The sequence below is a fragment of the Eriocheir sinensis genome, chromosome 65 (assembly GCF_024679095.1).
Source record: "Eriocheir sinensis breed Jianghai 21 chromosome 65, ASM2467909v1, whole genome shotgun sequence".
NCBI classification, from domain to species: domain Eukaryota; kingdom Metazoa; phylum Arthropoda; class Malacostraca; order Decapoda; family Varunidae; genus Eriocheir; species Eriocheir sinensis.
This window is the reverse complement of record NC_066573.1, coordinates 9,362,443-9,377,442: the sequence shown is the minus strand read 5'-3', so window position 1 is coordinate 9,377,442 and position 15,000 is coordinate 9,362,443. Positions and strand designations below refer to the sequence as shown.

Below are 15,000 nucleotides of genomic sequence, written 5' to 3'. Positions count from 1 at the left end.
TATATTAGTAAAAGTATGAAAAATGGATGAATGATTAAATAAGAGAAAGGATAATATAAGAGAACATAATTAAAGGGAGTTACAGATTAAAGAGAGATAAACAGACGTGGAAATAAATAAATGTTTGAATAGTAAAGGTTAGAATATATTGGTATCAACATCGCCGGCGGGTAAAACGATAAACTCAGAGCGTCGATTACTTTATCCTTCGCCTGCATGAAGTATATTGGGTTTACTGCATCCGAACCGAACTTTCACATCCGGGCACCATATCCGTCTACTCTCTCTCTCAAAATTCAAAACATAAATAATTCAACTTAACCTCACATTCTCATATATACCGCAAACCTTCATCACGCTGCCTCATAACCCAACACCGAAATGAATATATTGATCAACAAACTCTGAAATTCGCACACAGCGGGATGCAAATATATCGAACACCCATTATGAAACCTGATACTCTCACTGATGCGCCAAACACTCATAGCGAAACCTAATATTCCAGCAGCGAGTTCATTCTACTCTTCGCTTTTATGTAATACGGCAAACAATCATTACAAACACCCATACTAAAGCCTCATAATATCATTTACATCAGAAACACATATATAGTAGTTTCCCCTTCCAGCAGTAACAAATCCACACTCGCTTCTATACAATACCACAAAGAATATGATAAACACCCATTCTAAAGCCTCACATATACAGCAATGTCTCCTATTCAACAACTCTCCATTTACACAATACCGCAGACGAAAGCGATACAAACATGCGCTGGTGACGCAACTTTAACACTATCTTCTCCTTTTACACATCAATTGGCACACTCAGCGCTCAGGGGACCCGTTTCCTTTACGCCCTGACGCAGATAAGTGAGTCATCCCTTCCCCACTGTACCTTGGCTGCGGCCCCGTCCCTTCCCTTCCCTCCCTGTAAGCCAGTCCGCTCCCTCCCTTCGCATCCGTCCCCTTATAGACTTGTGTTCCCCCTTACGCTACCTTCCCATCCGTTCCCTATACGTCTTTCCTTCTCTTACCGACCTCAGTTCCCTTCTCTCCCTTCCCATCCATAACCTTCTAGTCTTTCCTTCCTTTACCTTCCCGTCCCTTCTCTATCCATCTTTTCCTCTCTTTCCCATCCTTCTCTCTCTACCACAGCTTTGTCCCTTCCCTCCCCTTCCCTTCTCTCCTTTACCCATCCATTCCCTTGTCACTCCTACCCCCCCTAATCCCTGGCCACCCTCCCCACACACACTCCCTATTCTGCCGTCACCACCTCCTCCTCCTCCTCCTCCTTCTCCTCCTTCTTCCACCCCCCCTCCGTCCCCCCCATTAGGCGACAAATCTTTCTCCAGTCGCCTTAGCCCCCCTCGACGCCCCTCCAGCCAGTGACCTGCCGCGCCCCTCACCTCTCCTCGCCCCCCCTCCTCCCCGCCGCCATGACACCAGCTGGCAAACTCCCCAAAACTAAGACGAAAAATCCTAAGTCATTCCCGTCTGTCCTTAACATTGCTCCGGACCTGCCATCCTTCTCCTCTTCCTCCTCCTTCTCCTCTTCTTCTGTCTCCTTCATTCTTCTTAATACTCCTCCTTCTGCTCCTCCTCCTTCTCATTCTTATCATTCTCATCCATTATTGTTTTGTTTTATTTTCCTTTTGGTTGTATTCTGTTGTGCTCTTTGCCTCCTCCTCCTCCTCCTCCTCCTTCTCCTCCTCCTCCTCTTCCTCGTCCTCCTCTTCCTCGTCGTCTTCATTCTCCTCCTTGTCCTCCTCCTCCTCTTCCATTTACTCATTCTCGTATATAGCCCTCCACCCCATTCCTCTTCCTTTACTGAGCCCTTCGTTCCTCTCCTCCTTCTCCTCCATCTCCTCCTCTCTTTACACACAGGGCGAGGAGAGAGGAAGAAAATTAAATGGAACACACCCATCTTCTCTCTCACGCAGCCCGTCACACTGCATCTCTGAGGTGTCTCCGGAGTGCCAGAACAGGGCTTAGGGCGGCGACGTGGCGGATCAGAGACTGGAAAACCGCGAATTCTTGGACGACTCAGGACAGACGGATCGAGGCGGCGAGATCGAGGGAAATAATTGCCATCTAAAGGGAGACGGAGTGAGGAGGAAGAGGAGGAGGAAGAGGAAGATTAGGGAGGCTGTGAAGGACGAAGGAAAGAAGGAAGGAAGATAAAGGCATGAGGGAACGAGGGTTGGTGTGATAGAGAGATATAGATAGATAGATACACAGATAAATGGAGATATACAAATGGGTAAATAGATGGATAGATAGAAAGAGATAGTAGTTCGATAAGGAAGCAGGCAGTCAGACGGACACACAAACGAATACAAACAGGCACAGACAGATAAACAAACCCAGACAGACACAAACAAACAGAAGAAAAACGGACAAACACACAAACCAAAACCAACAACACACACAGAAACACAGAGGGGCGTATTACTAAACATTTCGTCGTCCAAAAACACATATTTGACAAGGCTTTCACAGGAGTTTGGGGCATTTCCAGGAGTAGTTTTATGGCCCTGGTGGTAGTCTAACCCTTCCTCTGTGCCGTGAACCTGAAGAAACACTCATTAGAACCCGACTGACCCTCTCTTTGACCTTTAGAAATAGGTAATGTGAGAGGCCAAAGTGTTTTATGATATCGACCAGAAAGTCCCGTCACGCAACACATAAGCTGACCACTACCACCACATCAGCCTACTGCGGTACACCTGGTCCTCGTTACCTGGCTTCCCCGTGCGCCTCACCACACCTGAGTCGCCATCACCAGGTATATACAGAAGCGGGGCAACGAACCTCAGTGTTAGCATCAATACCCCAACCTGAATGTGTGTGTATAGGGCAGGGAGGGGTGGAGTGCGTGTGTGTGTGTGTGTGTGTGTGTGTGTGTGTGTGTGTGTGTGTGTGTGTGTTCCCGTCCTTCCCATTCTCCTCCTCAACTAACCTAACCTCTCGTGTCCCTTTGCAACAGTGAGCGGGGCACAGCGGGACAGTTCAGGCGTCGTCCACGAAACAAACACACACACATACACACAACAGGCTCTCCACCACACTGGCTACCTGGTGGAGCTGGTGGAAGTGTGAGTGGTCGAGTTCCCTGCAGTGACATCCCCACCACCACCACCACCACCTCCACCACTGATGCCTCACAGGTCACGCACGCATTCAAGACAGGTGGTGGTTAGTGGCTGTCTCTCTGTCTCGTCTACGTACCCACTGACATATCCTCCTTCTCCCCTTCTTCCTCCGCCACTTCACACTCACACAAAACGGGGAGGTGCTTGCGTCGTTACCAAGATAAAGTACCGCCACTATCTCTCCTTTTCCTGCTTCTCCTCTTCGTCTGTGTCTTTTCCTTTCCCATTCTTATCCACCTCTGTCTCCTCCTCCTGCTCCTCCTCCCTCTCTTCCTCCTTGTTTTGGTATAATTATCTTAGTTTCCCATCTTGTCTTCGTTTTCTTTCATCTTTTGTCTTTCTCCTCTTTCACATCATCCTTCTCCCTTGCTCTTTCTCATCCTTTTTCTCCCACTTTTCCTCCTCCTCCTCCTCCCTCTATATTCCTCCTTGTTTTGGTATAATTATCTTAGTTTTCCATTTTGTCTTCGTTTTCTTTCATCTTTTGTTTTTCTCCTCTTTCACATCATCCTCCTCCCTTGCTCTTTCTCATCCTTCTTTTTCTTCTCCCACTTTTCCTCCTCCTTCTCCCTCTATATTCCTCCTTGTTTTGGTTTAATTATCTTAGTTTCCCATCTTGTCTTCGTTTTCTTTCATCTTCTGTCTTTCTCCTCTTTCACATCCTCCTCCTCCCTTGCTCTTTCTCATCCTTCTTCTCCCACTTTTCCTCCTCCTCCTCCCTCTATATTCCTCCTTGTTTTGGTTTATTTATCTTAGTTTCCCATCTTGTCTTCGTTTTCTTTCATCTTCTGTCTTTCTCCTCTTTCACATCATCCTTCTCCCTTGCTCTTTCTCATCCTTCTTCTCCCACTTTTCCTCCTCCTCCTCCCTCTATATTCCTCCTTGTTTTGGTTTAATTATCTTAGTTTCCCATCTTGTCTTCGTTTTCTTTCATCTTCTGTCTTTCTCCTCTTTCACATCCTCCTCCTCCCTTGCTCTTTCTCATCCTTCTTTTTCTTCTCCCACTTCTCCTCCTCCTTCCCCCCTTCCTACTCTCTCTTCCTTCCCCTCGCCAAGACAAATTCGGGGTCCACCTGCCGCGTCTCACAGGTATCCATTCCCCGCACACACACACCTGTCCGCCACACCTCAGTCTTCGGCGAGATCGAGTAGCGGGGAATGAAACGGTTTGGGGTCCATTTCCAGGGGGCCGAATTTGACGCTTCTTTTCTACTGCTTAAGTTTTGCTTTTGTGTTGTTAACAGAAGACACAAGAAGGGTTTTTATATGCTTGACTCTTTATTTTGTTTTATGGAGTTTGAAATTGGTGCCTCTTCTCTATTACTGGCGTTTTGCTTCTATGTCGTTTAAAAGAATATACAGGAAGATTATGTTCTGTCTCGCTTTTAACTCTACACGAAAAAAAACAAGATAAATGAAATAGATCTTGAAACAGAGAACACACACACACACACACACACACACACACACACACACATAAAGAGACACTAACAGACACAGAGAAAGATGAAAACCGCACTCCCATGACAGAACAAAACCGGGGGCAACCGAATAAATGTGTTTTCGTGTGATAAAGAACAACAATAAATATATCAGGAAGGAGAGGAAACAGAAACGAGGGAAAACACAGAAATGACAAATGCTGCAGATAAACGAAATTCATGTGAAGGGAAAAATGGAAAACAAAACGAGAGAGAGAGAGAGAGAGAGAGAGAGAGAGAGAGAGAGAGAGAGAGAGAGAGAGAGAGAGAGAGAGAGAGAGAGAGAGAGAGAGAGAGAGAGAGAGAGAGAGAGAGAGAGAGAGAGAGAGAGAGAGAGAGAAGAGAGAGAGAGAGAGAGAGAGAGAGAGAGAGAGAGAGAGAGAGAGAGAGAGAGAGAGAGAGAGAGAGAGAGAGAGAGAGAGAGAGTTGCAACACTTATCGATTACACCTCTACGAATGGAAGAGAGAGGAGAGGAGAGGAAAGGGAAGAGGAAAGTCAGAAAGCCTTGAGGGTCTTCGTGATGGCAAGTGTCAATAGGAAGGTGTTCTCAACCCAGTTCTCGATCGTAATACCGCGGGGGAAGAAAACAATGGGAAAAACGAGAGTATATATAGAGTTATAGCACTTTCTTCCCTCCACCAAGTATGTGTGAGGTTATGAGAGAGAGAGAGAGAGAGAGAAAGAGAGAGAGAGAGAGAGAATAACATTAAGATTCTTCAAAACATTATGGAAGCTTTGATTACATACCCCTGCTCTCTCTCTCTCTCTCGCTCTCTCTCACCCTGGCTGTTTCTCCTCCTTTCCTCCTTTGTCACTATCTTTATCTCCTTCTCTCCTCCTCCTCCTCCTCCTCCTCCTCCTCCTCCAAGAGACTAACACCTTCCATAATGGAGCTCGTTTGTTTAAAGGTAATGTTACTATACCTTGAGAGAGAGAGAGAGAGAGAGAGAGAGAGAGAGAGAGAGAGAGAGAGAGAGAGAGAGAGAGAGAGAGAGAGAGAGAGAGAGAGAGAGAGAGAGAGAGAGAGAGAGAGAGATTCATAATCAATAGCCTTAAAAGAGAGAGAGAGAGAGAGAGAGAGAGAGAGAGAGAGAGAGAGAGAGAGAGAGAGAGAGAGAGAGAGAGAGAGAGAGAGAGAGAGAGAGAGAGAGAGAGAGAGAGAGAGAGAGAATACGGATGACACAACAAAAGGAATCAAAACACAGAAAGTAAACAAAAGCCTCAATGGAAAGCCGCTCTCACTAACCGAGAAAAGCTGAAAGAAGAAAAAGGGAAAAAAAGAGAAAGGGAGGTAAAAAAATATTGGAAGGTGTTGAGTTTTACGAAGAGAATGACGAGGTGGAGGAGGAGGAGGTAGAAGAAGAAGAAGAAGAAGAAGAAGAAGAAGAAGAAGAATGAGAGAGAGAGAGAGAGAGAGAGAGAGAGAGAAAACATTACACGAGCGAATCTAGGAAAATAAAACTCACTGGAACTTAAAACATTGTAGCGTACGATGAGTTTCATATTATATAAGTTCGTGGTCGTTTGCAGAAGGGAAGGGAAGCCAAGGAAAGGAAAAATATGTAAACTTGCTTACTGACGGAGAGAAAGTTAAGCAAATATTAAAATAGCATATATAAATAGCATATGAAAACTGAATATATAACAGATACACTTGCTTGCTCGAGGAAGGGGCTTGAGGGAGGGAAGTTAAGCAAGGCAAATAATGAAAGAGCACACAAGTTATTCCTTAAAAAAATAGATGGGTATGTTTACTTGAGCTAAGAAATGAGGAGGAGAGAAAAAGAGTCACACAAATTCTCAAAGCAATTAATTCATATGCTTGCCTAAAGAACACACAAGTTATTCCTTAAAAAAAACGGATAGTTATGTTTACTTGAGGGAGAAATGCGGAGGAGAGAAAAAGAATCACACAAATTCTCAAAGCAATTCATTCATATGCTTGCATGAGGAAGGAAAGTCAAGCAAATAATAGACTCATGTACTAACAATGATCTGGAGTTTCTGATAATAAATAACTAAATGAATATATGTATAAATAAGTACAGTAATAGATGACAGCTATGCAAATAATGGAAACCGTGGGAATGTGCTTAACCCATTAGATGCAGATTTCCTACAAGAAGACATCACCAAGCTATAGGAGTGGAACAAAAAGTGGCTGCTACAATTTAGTGAATTTAGTAAGACAAATGTGAGGTCATGTATCTTGGGAGAGGAAATCCAGCATACCAATACCACATGGGAAACACTCCACTACCCACCACAGAGGCACAGAAAGACCTGGGAGCATGTGTTACCAGGCTTCCAGTGAAGACAAAATCCGTGCCAATCGCAGCGGACGGGTTAATTAATGTTGCGTGTTTCTGTGTTGCGTCCCTTTGTGTTACGTGTTTTGTGTTGCTTCCCTTAGTGTTAAGAGTCCTGTTTTCCATCGCGTGTGTGTTCCGTAATGTCTAGTGTTGCCTGTCACACACAGACACACACACACACACACACACACACACACACACACACACACACACACACACACAGACAGAAACGCAAACAGACAAGAGTAAACAGAAAAATGTGATAAAGAAGATACAACTAGAAAAGGAAAATAAAAGGAAGAAAGTGTAAACGATAGCGAGTAAAAAAAAAAATAGAAGTGTAACGTTCGGGAGTTGAAAAGTTTTGAATCACCTCGTTCGAAGCTCGACTCGGATTCATCAAAGTGAGATTTTCCCTCTCTCTCTCTCTCTCTCTCTCTCTCTCTCTCTCTCTCTCTCTCTTTGTTACCACTACTATAGAGATTTTAGAGAAACAGAATAGAAGGATTTTGAAGGGCAGAGTTAAGGGGAGTGGGTATATAGGGTATCAAAGAGGTAGGCAGAAGGGAGTATGAATGGAGTACGTACCATAGAGTAAGTGTAATAGGAATAGGAATGAAAGAGTAGGTGTTGAAGGATTATGTGTGGGATAAAGTTGGAAAGTTTCGTTTAGTCGGCGCAACATCTGTGGTCATATGCCGGTGAGACAGAAAGGGAAGGAATTATAGGAGAAAGCAACAGATCCCTGGAGACAGGACACAACCCCCGATTAATACCTGGTACCCATTCACTGCTGGGTGGACAGGGGCGTAGGGTATCAGAAAAGCCGCCCAAATTTTTCCACTCCGCCCGGGAATCGAACCCGGGCTCTCTCAGTTGTGAGCCGAGTGTGCTAACCACTGCACCACGAAGCTCCCGATTATGTGTGGGAGTAAGCATGAAGGAGGAGGTGGTAGAGGAGTAGGTTGAGTAAGTATAGAGAGAAGTAAGTAAAGTAAGGTAGTAAAGTTGAAGAAAGTAGTATATCTAAAACAAAATAGTGTAACAGTTAAGAGAGAAAAACGAGAACAGTGGACACAAAGAAAGAGTAGAAAATACTGATGTAAAGAACGATTCAAAATGAGAGAAACAAAAGCCTTAAGATAGCCAAGGAAAATAAGATACCCAAACACAAATACAAACACAAAGAAAGAGTAGAAGATATTGATGTAAAGACCGATTCAAAATGAGAGAAACGAAAGCCTTAAGATAGCTAAGGAAAATGAGATACCCAAACACAAATACAAACACAAATACAAACACAAAGAAAGAGTAGAAGATATTGATGTAAAGACCGATTCAAAATGAGAGAAACGAAAGCCTTAAGATAGCTAAGGAAAATGAGATACCCAAACACAAATACAAACACAAATACAAACACAAAGAAAGAGTAGAAGATATTGATGTAAAGACCGATTCAAAATGGGAGAAACACAAGCCTTAAAATAGCTAAGGAAAATAAGATACCCAAACAAGAAAAATATGAAAAAAATAAGATAAAGGAGATGGGAATAAGATAGAAAAAAAAGATAAGAAAATAACAAAAAAGATGAGGCGTAGTAAACAAGAAAAAAAGGGAGAATATAAAGGAAGGAGAAGAAACGAATATGAACGAGAAACGAAAACACAAAAAAAACGATAAAAACAAAAGAAGGGAGAGCAAGTAACTTTTACGAGAAGGAAACACTGTAAAAATTTATATGTATTCACACCAATTATAAAAAAGACCCTCCCAAAAAAGAAGACGGAAGGGGAGCAACACAGCCAGGGGAAAATATGTAACTGAAACAAAAGAAGAAAAAGAAAATAGAAAAAAAACAGAAAAAATGTAGAAAACAAGGAGGTTGAAGAAATTTAGTGAAGGGGAAAAATAAGGAAAGGAGAAGGAGGAAGATTAGAACAGGAGAAATGAAAGGAGAAGGAGATGGACTCGAACTACAGAACTGATAAAGAAGAAAACATAGAAAAAAACAGAAAAAAATATAGAAAATAAGGAGGTTGAAGAAAGTTAAAGGAGGGGAAAAATAAGGAAAGGAGAAGGAGGAAGATTCGAACAGGAGAAATAAAAGGAGAAGGAGATGGACGAGAACTACAAAACTGATAAAGGAGAAAATAGAAAATGAGGAAAAAGATATAGAAGGAAGAAAGATAATATCAGAAAATTAAGAAAAGAAGAGAAGGAAGATTAGAGCAAGATAAATAAGAGGAGAAGGAGATAGACTAGAACTACTCAACTAATAAAGAAGAAATAAAATAAAAGAGGAAGAGAAAACATAGAAGGAATAAAAGATAATATAGGAAAATAAGAGAAAAGGGAGACGAAGGAGATAGAGGAGAAATATAAAAACAACAAAAATGATAGAGAAAAAAACAAGGCATATAGAAGTTAGAAAAGATAACATAAAAAAAACTAAGAAAGGAAGATAAGTAAGATTGGAGCAAGAGAAAGGAGAGAAGGATAAGATAAACTAGGAATGAAAAACTAGTAGAAAATAAAATAAATCTAAGAGGAAGAAAAAACACAAGATAAAAAATAAAAGATGAGCAAACGAAAAAAAACGAGGAAGAGAAGGAAGAGGAGGAGAAAAGAAGAGAAATTAGGGAAAAAAAAACTACGGAAGATGAGAAAAATACTTATAAGAAGGAAAACTGGAAAATAAATTAATGGAAAATAAACTACAGAAGAAGAAAAACAGACGAAAAAAAAGGACGAAAAACAGTAAAATGAGGAAAAAAATTAGAGGAAAAGAAAAACAGTTAAAAAAAAGGGAAAATGGAGAGACGATATATAAAAACGATAAGTAAAAAAAAGAAAAAGAAGAGGAAAACAGTAAAATAAGAAGGAAAAAAATTAGAAGAAAAGAAAACAGTTAAAAAAAAGGGAAAATGGAGAGACGATATATAAAAACGATAAGTAAAAAAAAAGAAAAAGAAGAGGAAAACAGTAAAATAAGAAAGAAAAAAATTAGAAGAAAAGAAAAACAGTTAAAAAAAGGGAAAATGGAGAGACGATATATAAAAACGATAAGTAAAAAAAAGAAAAAGAAGAGGAAAACAGTAAAATAAGAAGGAAAAAAAATAGAAGAAAAGAAAAACAGTTAAAAAAAAGGGAAAATGGAGAGACGATGTATAAGAACGATAAGTAAAAAAAAAAAAAAAAGAGGTCCCCAAAAGTTACTACAGAGACGATAAAAGGTAAGGTAAGAAGACGATAGTTGAAGGTAGATAGGTGGGTTGGTAGCGTTTACTTTCCTCCCTCTCCCTCCCTCTCCCTTCCCTTCTCTTCCCTCCCTTTGGGCTCACTCAATTAACGAAGGCAACCCTACAAGCCTCGTCCCCCTTCCTCTTCCCTTCCCTCCCTTCCCTTCCCTTCTCCCTCCTTTTCCTTTCCTTTCCTCTATCTTCCTTCCATTCCTTCTTTTCTATCTCTTACCTCCTCTTCCATCTTCTTCCTAACCTTCCCTACATGCTGCGTCCCGACCTTCATCTTCCCTTTCCTCCCTTCCCTTCCCTTCCCATCCCTTTCCTTCCCTTCCCATCCCTTTCCTTCCCTTCCCTTCCCTTCCCTTTCCTTCCCTTCCCTTTCCTTCCCTTCCCTTCCCTTCCCTTCCCTTCCCTTATCTCCTCATCCCTTCCCATCCCTTCCCTTCCCTTCCCTTACACTTAATTATCTCCCCTTCCCTTTCCTAAGCTTCCCTCTCCTCCCCTTTCATTATCCTCCTAGCTCAAAGCCACAAATAAATAGCTCCTTGTTTCCCCTTCTCACCCAACCACTTAACTCGATAAAGGGGAAAGGGGAAAAAGAGGCGACACACAGGAGGCAGAAAGGCGACGAAGAGGGATAACATATTGAAAGCCAATAGAGTCCTCCACCTATTTATATATATATATATATATATATATATATATATATATATATATATATATATATATATATATATATATATTCTCTCTCTCTCTCTCTCTCTCTCTCTCTCTCGCTCTTTTCCTCGCTCTGTCTGTCTGTCTGTCCGTCTGCCTGAATTGCAAAAGCGAAACGCTGCAGGAAAAATAAATACGAATAGAAAACAGGCAAACAGACTGATAGGGAAACACAATGAAAAGGCTATACAGACACACTGACGAACACACACACACACACACACACACACACACACACACACACACACACACACACACCATTAACAAGGTAAAAAGAAATACATGCTCTCTACACCAATGGGCAACAGAGAGAGAGAGAGAGAGAGAGAGAGAGAGAGAGAGAGAGAGAGAGAAATAATACCCTCTACGCACTGAAATGGCAAAAATATTAGACACGGATGAGAAACCGAAGCAAATATATAATGAAAGCAAAATATAATGCAAATAAAAAAATGCATGATCTAGTTAGTCGTATCATTGTTTTGTATTATCTTTTTCTTTCTCTTCTGTCTTGTTTAACATTTTAATGATAATAAAATATCGTCATTAGTTTGCAAGCAATAAATGTCACAATTAATCCTATTATTGCTGGCAACGTTATAATGAGTTTCGTCACTGATATGTTCAATATTGACACGCGCGCTGAATATTTCTCAATTAGAACGCTTCAACATAACAAGTATTTATGCTGCTCCCGCTTCAACGACCTCAACAACAACAACAAAAACAACAGGAATACCATCACCACAACCACCACCACCACCAACAACAACAACAGCAACAACAACAGCAAAAATAACAACAAATACGAAATATGCAGCAAATAATTCTGCAACAAAGACTAATTCTACTGCTACTACTACTACTACTACTACTACTACAACTACTATTACTTCTACTACTACCACAATACCACAACAACTACTAGATACTGAATAATAATAACTGTGTAGAATAACCTAACAAACCAACACTACCACTCCCCTATACAGCAACAACCCCCCCCCCCCCACCTCCGAGAGCCTTGCGTCACACAGCCCCGCCCCCCCCACCAGCATCACAGCAGCCTCGTTTGCGCCCATGGTCAGCAGGGGAGCGGTGGACGCACGAAACTCTACCCGGATTTTTTTTTTTTTTTTTTTTGCCAAATTTCTACCCTTCCGTCAAGGTCGCAATGCAGGGAAGGGTGGCCCCATTTACCTGACCAAGGCGAGCAGGACAGGTGAGGCAAATAGACAGATAGATAAACTCACAGATAGATAAATAAGCACACATAGAGAGATCAAGACATAGATATATACAGATAGATAAAAGCTGCATATATACATTCACAAACACATGCATACATAGAAATACATATACATACATACACACAGACACTGAATTGACCAGAGCAACGTCCATACTAAAGAAGAAAACTACAGGTAAAAGATATGTATGAAAGCTGTAACAGGCGCACTGGATAAAATATAAGTTAAACAAATACCGATATTCAAAAGTGAAGTTGGTACAGAAAACCCCAGGGAGAGAATGACCGACACTATCCAGTCCGCTCTGATACAAAATGGTGAGTTCATATATAAAAAAAAAAAGTTATCTTGCTATCTATTCCTTCACATTTACATCGCTACTCAGTTAGCCCACCTATCGACCATCTGTGTGTGTGTGTGTGTGTGTGTGTGTGTGTGTGTGTGTGTGTGTGTGTGTGTGTGTGTGTGTGTGTGTGTGTGTGTTAATGGAATGGCCCGCGGACGTGTTTCAACATGTCATTACTTGGTATTGAAATTGTGTTCGGAAATTTTGCATAAATCTTAAGAGACCATATTGCCCTATTTTCCTTCCTGCTGGTAACGAGGCGATGAGGATAATGAGGAAGAGGAGGAGGAGGAGGAGGAGGAATAGGAGAAGGAGGAGGAGGAGCAGGAATACATAGGAATACATAGGAAGAACAGACTAGGAGGATAGGAGAATAGGAGGAGGAGGAGGAAGAGGAGGAGGATAAGGAAAGAAAAGGAAGAGGAGAAAAATGACAGAAAAGAGGAGGAGGAAGAAGAGGAGGAAGGATAAGAAGAAATAGCCGAGAGAAAAGGAAAATAACGATAAAGAAAAAGAGAAAAAAGAATAATAATAACAAAAAGAAGTGAAAGAAGAAGAGGAAAAAGAAGAAGAAAAAACAGTGAAGGGAGGAAGAGGAAAGAAATAATAACAAAAAGCAGGACACCAAAAAATGAAAAGAAATGTCCAGAAAAATGAAAATAAAAACAGAAAATGCACCAAAATTTTTAAAAACCCAGAAAAAATAAAAAAAAAGAGAAAAGGAAAGAAAAAAGGATTCAAAAGGACTCACGAACATCATTTCTCAGCGGTTTTGGAGAGAGAGAGAGAAAGAGAGAGAGAGAGAGAGAGAAGCTTAACTGCATTTTCAGTATAGCATCTCTCTCTCTCTCTGTTTCTCCTCACCGCTCATTAGCGTCTTAAAGTCATCACAGGGAAAATTTGCAGAGAAAAAAAAAGTTGAAGGAAAAGCTAATTTGAAGTTTTTAAACGATAATACTTCTCCCTCGTGTATGCGGGGCTTCTTTTTTTTTAAGGTTTGCGTGATCATTACCTTCATATCTTGTTGTTTTTCGTTTTTCTCTAAGTTTTCTTTTTTTTTTCTTTTCATCTTTTTTTCTGTGTTTTTCTTTTTCTCCTTTTTTTCTCTTTTTTTCTCTTTTTTTCCCCTTTTTTATCTTGTTTTCCTTTTTTTCTTTATTTATTTTCTCTAGTATCCCTTTTTTTCTCTTTTCTCCTCTTTTCTTCTCTATTTTTTTCTCTATCATATCTATATATTTCTCTTTTTCTCTTTTTTTTCTTTTAATTCTCTTTTTCTCTTTTCCTTTCGTTTTATTTCTACTCTCAAAAGCGATATAGATTTTTTGGGGGACGTAAACTGGAAATTTTCTGATTTTTTTTTTTTTTTTTTTAGTTTCTTCCGTTTACATCCTCTCTCTCTCTCTCTCTCTCTCTCTCTCTCTCTCTCTCTCTCTCTCTCTCTCTCTCTCTCTCTCTCTCTCTCTCTCTCTCTCTCTCTCTCATCATAACATCTTCCTTTTGTCTTTTTCCTTTCTTCCTTATTTCTCTTATTCCTCCTCTGTCTCTCACTATCTCATGTATTCATCTCTTTACGAATCATCTCTCTCTCCTCATTACAACATCTTCCTTTTTTTCATAATTGTCTTTCATTGCTTTCCTTATTTTCTTCTTCCATCTTCCCCCCCTCTCTCTCTCTCTCTCTCTCTCTCTCTCTCTCTCTCTCTCTCTCTCTCTCTCTCTGTCACTCCCACTGTCACTCCCTCTCCCTCTCCCTCCCTCACTCCCACCCTCCCTCCCTCCCTCCCTCCCACCTTCTCTCATTAACTCACTCACTCCCTCTCATATTAATAATCTCACCACTCCCCTTCCCATTTTCCCCGCGTGCACTTGCTGGGCATTACCAAAAACATCCTTAATATTAACGCCAATTAGGCAAATAACACGTGAAAGGTTGATTAGCTTACCTGGGGAGGCGGCGGGATTATCGAGGTCTCTGCACAGGGCGACCAGGTGACAAGGCACGTTACCTGTTAATGGATGGGAGGGGAAGGGTTAGGAAGGGAAGGGAAGGTAGAAAGGTAGGTGGAGCGGACGAAAAATGGAAGGGAAGGGAAGGGAAGGGAAGGTTTAAATGTAGGTGGTTAGTAAGAAAAATGGAAGGGAACTGCATGGAAAAGAGGGGAAAGGTTAGCGATGGAAAGGAAGGCAAGAAGGTAGGTGTTTTGGTGGAGAGATTTAAAGGGTTGTGGATTAAAAGATAAGGGATGGGCAGGGAAGGGAATCAAAAGAGAGGGAAGGGATGGGATAGGATAGGAAGGAAAGGGAAGTAAAGGGAAGGGAAGGAAAGGGAAGGACCAGGAAAGGAAGGGAAAGGTAGGGAGGGGTCAGGAAAAAGAAGGGAAGGGATGGAAATGAGAAACAAGAAAAACGGTTGAAGAAGAAGGAAGAGGAAGAAAAAGAAAGATAAGGAAATAGTAAGAAGAGAAAGGAAGGAAAGGAGATGAGTAGAAAGTG

The 15,000-nt window shown here is 41.3% G+C and overlaps 1 protein-coding gene across 2 annotated transcripts in view; it reads right to left on the bottom strand.

The window, feature by feature from the left end:
• LOC126987604 (head-specific guanylate cyclase-like) overlaps window positions 1-15,000 on the bottom strand; it is a 376,569-nt gene that overhangs the window by 84,314 nt on the left and 277,255 nt on the right. The window contains exon 7 of one of the 2 annotated variants that reach the window (XM_050844723.1): window positions 14,451-14,513. The exons of the other annotated variant lie outside the window; for it this stretch is intronic. The gene's annotated coding sequence lies outside the window, so the exon portion shown is untranslated. The remainder of the gene's footprint in view (window positions 1-14,450; window positions 14,514-15,000) is intronic. 2 annotated transcript variants of the gene reach the window in all.